Here is a 7,383-nt window from a genome sequence, read left to right on the forward strand (position 1 = left end):
TAATACATTGTTAGTTGTTACTTTAGTAAGTTTATAGTAACAGTATAAACTATAAACTTAGTAAATTTACTAAACTGAGTAAATCGAGTCGAACAAACCGCACTGCTATAGGTCAGAAAACCGACCCTAATCGATTTTAATTATTACAAAACTGATCTCTATCGGTTCGGTAACAAATTTGAAAAAAAAAACTGAACCAAACTAACCGCGCACACTCTTAGATAAATTAGCCCAAAAAAAAAAAAAAAAACGTAAGCTTCTTTTGAATACAGAGTCGCAAACTCACAATCACATGTGATTGTGATTGCCGACAAAGAAAATTCAGGGTTCCCACTCAAAATTTTTGGGTTCCCACTAAATTAACTTTTGGTCTCCCACGTGTGCACACTTAAACAAAGCTCTCTCTCTCAGTCACGAAAAAAGAAATCAGACCTCACTCTCTCTAACTCTCCCTCTCTCTACCTTGCCGATCAACCTACCTTTGAATCGCTGTCCATCACGCCGCCACTGTCCCCCGATCAAAGGCTTTACACCGTCCAATCCGCCGCTGCAGCTTTTCCCACCCATCTCGCCGCCGCCGTCCATCTCCACTGGGAATCGGGCCGATATAATCGGTCTTACCCTTTGCTACCAACACCAACAACCTCCACCACAGCCACCGCGGCCATCCTCGGACTTTTCCCCTCCCTCAGCCGCCCAAAACGTTCCTGAAGGTATACGAATCCCTAAACTTTTTTGCATGTTTTGTGCATTTATTTGCTTTGATTTTATTTAAGTTTGTGATATATTGATATTATACCTGAGTTTGTTAGGTTTTCAGCACATATATGGTATGATTTTGGACTTAGGCATTTGGGCTTGGATTGTTAAATGCTTATACCCTTATATAATCATGTAACTGAATGCAAAATATAGTTATTTCTGCTGCAAGTGAATTACCCAGTATTATACAAATTCTGTAGTTTTGACAAGAAAGAGTATTTTTATAATGTATCATACAAGATTGACTGGGACACAATGAAGGTTGTGCATAGATAATTAGTAGAAAAGTTGCTAATGGCGTTTGGACCAGATGACATCTCCTCTTGTAAACAAGGGATGGAGGGTGAGCTCACATGTTCAAAAACCACACTCTTGTGTGTGAGTAGTTTTTGAATAATAATAAATAAGCAAAAGAGAATACTTTCAATTACATATACATCAGTATATTTTGTTTCATTATTCTGGATAGTACATGTAATATCAAACTCATAAATAGGCAGATCTATGCATGTCTAGGCTGCTGAGTGACTTTCAATGAGCTCTATAATGGCAAAGCTTGAGCTACCTGGATTGCTTAAAAATTTGTAGACTTTTCATTGCACAATATGGTTATGTGGTTGTCCTTTTTTAATTGTGCATGAACTGTTATGACACACGACAACCAAACAGTAATGCTATTAAAATTCAGGAAAAAATGAAAAGAGGAGAAATTTGAAATTATAGGGAGCATGGATTGAAGCCACAGGGTGAAAAACCTTGATGCAGATCTTGTAACAGTTTGTCATGCTAGGACATAACACCCCAAAGGATATCCATTTATGTTTAATTTGAAGCCAAAGGGTGAAAAACCTTCTTGTAGATCTTGTAACAGCTTATCATGATAGGACATAACATCTTGAAGGATATTCATTTATGTTTAATTTGGTGTCTGTCCAAATTGTTTGGCTTTGATAGTGATGGTATAGCATGTTATAAGCTAGGTGATTAAACCTACCCCTCTCTCTCTCTCTCACACACACACACTCGCGCGCACGACCATGAACCATGTGATGAAATCTCTGCTATGAACCATGCGATGAAATCTCTAGCAGAATGCTTGTTCTCATAAGATGAAGCCATTAAGTTACATTAATAATGCTCTAAACTTCTAAGCCTCGAGTATTTGAGGACCATTTGTCATTGTCATTTCAGTAACGAATAGAAAAATACTATTGTTGTACTCACTTTACCAGCTTTTAACCCACTGAATTGTGGTGAAAATTTTTCTGCAGATACCTTCCTCCAGATATTGGTTGCTTAATTAAGTTGGAGTTTCTAGATCTTTCATTCAATAAGATGAAGAGTTTGCCCACTGAAATAAGTAATTTGAATGCCTTGATATCATTTAAAGTTGCTAATAATAAATTGGTGGAACTCCCTTCGGGTTTGTCCACTTTGCAAAGGCTGGAGAACTTGGACCTCTCAAATAATAGGCTGACATCAATAGGGTCTCTTGAACTTGACTCAATGCATAACCTTCAAAAGTTAAATCTCCAGGTACTTATATATGATGACTTATACTGACTTGCTTTCAGAGGCACTTAATGTCATATTTCTTTGCTTGTTATGGTTCATTGCAGTTTTAGTTTTAGGCCCATATCCTAATTTTATGTTCAGCTACTTGAATCCTTTAATTACCTTTTTTTTGCACTAGTCAAATCATAGGCCTCATCCACTCTTTTAAATCTTAGCTTCCATTCTTTTGATCTATGTTCTTTTGATCATAGGCCTCATCAACTTATTGCAGTTGTCGACTTGACCTCTTTTCACAGGCTGCAACTTGAATTAAACCACTCATTTTCGCTGTTGTAGTAATCGGTCTTCATTGCACATGGCTATGTCATTTTAAGTTACTCTTCCTCATTTTTGCTGTTGTTTTGTGCATTTATTTGCTTTGATTTTATTTAAGTTTGTGATATACTGATATTATACCTGAGTTTGTTAGGTTTTCAGCACATATATGGTATGATTTTGGACTTAGGCATTTGGGTTTGGATTGTTAAATGCTTATACCCTTATATAATCATGTAACTGAATGCAAAATATAGTTATTTCTGCTGCAAGTGAATTATCCAGTATTATACCAGAATTATTGGCTCATCCCACATACATGGAACATATCTTTTTTTATACCATTGCATTTTGACTGCTTAATATAAGGCATCTATTTTTACCCTCCACTTTTGATACATCCTATTCCCTTCCTATCTTGTCAATGATTTTCCCTTTCATTCACAAAGTTGAACATGTAAAGCTTAAAAGCGGAGCATGGAGCCAATGACCTTTCTACCAGGTGACACTTCCCTGTCTAGTGGAGGGCCATGTCCAAGGGTCAGATTCCCTTGACAACTTTACTTAGGCCAAAAAAAAAGAAAAGGTGGAGCATGTATTGTAAAGTTCACATGGCTTATCCCACATACTGGAAATTTTTAGTTTTATTGTTTCTCTGATTTCTGTGTTACCTGTTTACCAAAGCTTATTGAGCTTGGTATAAAACAAAAAATAAAATAAAAAAGGCTTATTGAGCTTATTTGGCTTATGTACATCTTTTTAAAACTTTAATTTTTCTAAACACATTTGTACTTTTACCGAGCTAATAGTTAAGCCCAACAAACCAATGAAAATAACCTTTATTCATTATGTTGTGAATTTTTGTGCTATGCAGGAAGCTAATTGGAGCAAGGTACTTTAACAAAGGTTATGCCTTCTATGCTGGCACTCTCAAATCCTCCTTTTTCACTGCACGGGACTATGATGGCCATGGCTCTCACACCTTATCAACAGTTGGTGGTAACTTTGTTCATGGAGCTTGTGTTTTTAGCCATGGCAATGGCACTACAAAGGGTGGATCACCAAAAGCCAGAGTGGCAGCTTACAAGGTATGCTGGCCACCAATTTATGGTTTACAATGCTTTGATACAGACATCATAGCTGCCTTTGATGCTGCAATAAGTGATGGCATTCATGTGCTTTCGGTCTCTCTGCAAATGTATATTTGGTAAAGACTAAAGAAAGAGAGGCTATACTCCCCTCTAGTGGCTGTACTACAGTGAATCAGTGACTACACTCTTCTAGATCTATTCTTCGTATTTTTTTTAATCTTTCTTTTTTTATTTTTTAGTATGGTACTAGCAGAGATGAAGAGGACAACTCAAACAATAACATAGAGCAGAGATGAAGAGGACAACTCAAACAATAACATAAAGGTTGAAAACAACTTGGAGAGTGACTCAGAGGAAGACTAATATAAACCTTGTCATAATTCTAGTTGTTTATGTTTAAAACAAGGTTTAAGTTCAGGATTTCTTTGTATATTTTATATTTTAAAGTTTGAACTTATATGAAATTTTATCTTTTGATGGATCAATTTTTAGTAATTATTGGACTATCGTATAAATTTTTAGTAATTATTGTACTATTGTAACATGATAGTTAAACAAAAATGATATTAAATAAATTAAAAATAAATAAATAATAAAATATTTCAAAAATTATATAAAATATTATCATTGATGACATAAAAATTTGGTCATAAATAGCTTTAAAGTAACGACAAAGTCTTTCGTAATTAATAAAATAGCGATACCCTTTAACCTCTTGTAAAAATGTTTTAAGTGACAGTTTAATGTTGTCACTATTATTCCTAACTAATTGCGAGGGGTTTAAAATCCTTTGCAAATAAATTTTAGCGATATAATTATTTGTCTCGTCGTTAATTTGAAATTTGCAAATAACTAATTGCGAGGGTATAAAAGTCCTCACAAATAGTTATTAACGACGACTGCTTTCCCTCGCTAAAGATAAGTTGCGAGGGGTTAAAACCCTCACAAATAAATTTTAGTGATATCATTATTTATCACTAAAAAGTATGTCGTCAATTTGGAATTTGCAAATAACTAATTGTGAGAGTATAACGGTTCTCACAAATAGTTGTTAACGACGATTGTTTCTCCTCGCTAAAAATAAGTCGTTGACTTTTCTCATCGTTTGGTAATATATTTGTGAGGGTGGATTTATTCAATAACGACGGTGGATTGCTCTCGTAAATTATTTATTTGTGAAGGTATGGTCGCAAAATCTCTTTTAGCAACAAGAGCAAATACGATGGCCTTTGAGGGCTATATGCTCTCGCTAATAACCTTTTTACGACGATATTTGAATTTTCGTGAGGGTATTCTATCCTCGCTAATAGACATTTTTCTTGTAGTGGAACCACACGGTATTGTGTGGGGCGGAGTGTGGTTTTATGATAAGAAAATCGCACCGCACTGCATCCATATATATTTATTCATTTTATATTAAATATATATTAATAATTTAATAATATATAAAACAAGTGATCAACCTAGTGTTAGTGCATTTCAGTTTCATGTGTTAGTGACATATTTATTTAATTGACTAATCTTTTGACAAAATGCACTTTACTTGTAATTGGGTAGATCTAAGATGGGTTTAATACTTCAAGAAAAAAATGTTCAAGTTAAGTATTAAAGTCATGCAAGTCTGACCAAGAAACAAGTGAAGGAAGTGTTGTTCATTAAAGCTCGACAGAATCCTTTATATCGAGATTTAATGTTGAAGCTCGACAGAAGCTCAACACAAGTTGTATCTGTTGAGAATTACGAAATCAAATTTTTTAGATCTGATTAAACGCATATTCCTATATATTTGTGTAGGATTTCTTTTCTCTCAACCTTAGACATATATAAGGATTATTTTAAAACGTAGTCGCAAATGAAATTGTGACCAAATGCAAAAAGTGGCCTAGTTCATTATTCTTTCTGTAGAAGCTATTGCTTCTTTACACCAAAGGGTTTTGTGACTAAGGAGTTTCTTGATCTTCATTGTTGATGAATTAAAGAACTTTGCAGCCAACAATCTTCTTCAAGTTAGTGAGTTAGTCACGTACTAGGATCCATGCATCATTGGCTAGTCACGTACTAGGATTCGTGCATTGAATGAAGAGATTGCCACTACAATACAAGTCCAATTGGGTATTTAGGTAAAGGTTCAATTGTAGGTTGATATTTCGGGATAGGCCACAAGGTTTGGTAAGATTCCTTATACTTGTAACAGCTTATGATTGATAATAGTGGATTCTCGGCAGTGGTGACCTTAAATTTACCCAATGGAGTTTTGCCTCGGTGGTTTTCCCCATTCGTAAAAAAATAACCTGTGTCAAATTTAATTTCCGCTACATTTAGTTATTTGGTGATTTGTTTGTGCTACCACGCTATTGCATGTAATCTGCTCAACACAAGTTGTATCTGTCAAGAATTACGAAATCAGATTTTTCAGATTTGATTAAACACATATTCCTATGTATTTGTGTAGGGTTTCTTTTCTCTCAACCCTAGACATATATAAGGATTATTTTAAAACACAGTCGCACATGAAATTGTGTGACCTAATACAAAAAGTGGCCTAGTTCTTTATTCTTTATGTAGAAGCTATTGCGTCTTTACGCCTAGGGGTTTTGTGACCAAGGAGCTTCTTGATCTTCATTGTTGATGAATTAAAGAACTTTGCAGCCAACAATTTTCTTTAAGTTAGTGAGTTAGTCACGTACTGGGATCCATGCATCATTGGCTAGTCACGTACTAGGATTCATGCATTGAATGAAGAGATTGCCACTACAATACAAGTCCAATTGGGTATTTGGGTAAGGGTTCAATTGTAGGTTGATATTTCGGGATAGGCCACAAGGTTTGGTAAGATTCCTTATACTTGTAACCGCTTATGATTGATAATAGTGGATTCTCAGTAGTGGTGACCTTAAATTCACCCGGTGGGGTTTTGCCTCAGTGGTTTTCCCCATTTGTAAAAAAATAACCTGTGTCAAATTTAATTTCCGCTGCATTTAATTATTTGGTGATTTGTTTGTGCTATCACGCTATTGCATGTAATCTGATTAATTAATTAACTTGGGTAATTAATTAATTTACAAGAGGTCAATTCATTTTAATCCAACATCATGTTAAAACAATTTCACTTTGGTTAGATACAAAATCAAAAGTTCAAAACATCATTCACTTCTCCATTTCACACTCTCACTCTCACAAAATCAAAAGTTCAAAAGTTTAATATATATATATATATATATATATATATATATATATATATAGGTTTTGTATACACTATATATTTGTGGTATCTTTAGTTTACTATCAATTTGTCATGAATTTTTTTTTTTTTGGTCTTGTATATATTTGTATTACACAGGTTATATTTAAAAAAAAAAAAAAACTTATCCAATCCAATCTGGTTCCACTACAAATTGAACACAATCAATATGAGCCTTATCTGCTCTATACAATCCTCACCCACAACCCCCAATGATTCCAACTTCAAGTCTTCAAATCTACAATTTCATGGTACAGTCTTCAGCAAAAAATATATTAGTGTTCATTTAGAATGACTTGTTTACATTGGTTTATTGGGCTTAAAAAAATAAGTTGGGCATGTAACTTTAAAAAAAAAAAAGTTTTTTTAAAAAAAAAATAATAAAAAAAGTACATAAACTAATTCAGATGAACAAACTGCATTACTTTTTGTTTTTTTTTTTGGGTTGAGAAATGACCT

At 34.1% G+C, this 7,383-nt stretch overlaps 1 long non-coding RNA gene across 2 annotated transcripts; it reads left to right on the top strand.

Moving 5' to 3' along the window:
• The first annotated feature begins 409 nt into the window (after positions 1 to 409).
• On the top strand, positions 410 to 4,178 carry LOC142633806 (uncharacterized). 2 transcript variants are annotated; one of them, XR_012843972.1, is made up of 4 exons: positions 413 to 713; positions 2,034 to 2,298; positions 3,467 to 3,680; positions 3,923 to 4,178. It is a non-coding gene; the product is annotated as an uncharacterized LOC142633806 (long non-coding RNA). The 2 variants fall into 2 exon arrangements; XR_012843971.1 differs by lacking the exon at positions 3,923 to 4,178 and having other exon boundaries at positions 410 to 713; positions 3,467 to 3,819.
• The last annotated feature ends 3,205 nt before the right edge of the window (positions 4,179 to 7,383 follow it).

This window comes from Castanea sativa, chromosome 5 (genome assembly GCF_040712315.1).
Source record: "Castanea sativa cultivar Marrone di Chiusa Pesio chromosome 5, ASM4071231v1".
Lineage (NCBI taxonomy): Eukaryota > Viridiplantae > Streptophyta > Magnoliopsida > Fagales > Fagaceae > Castanea > Castanea sativa.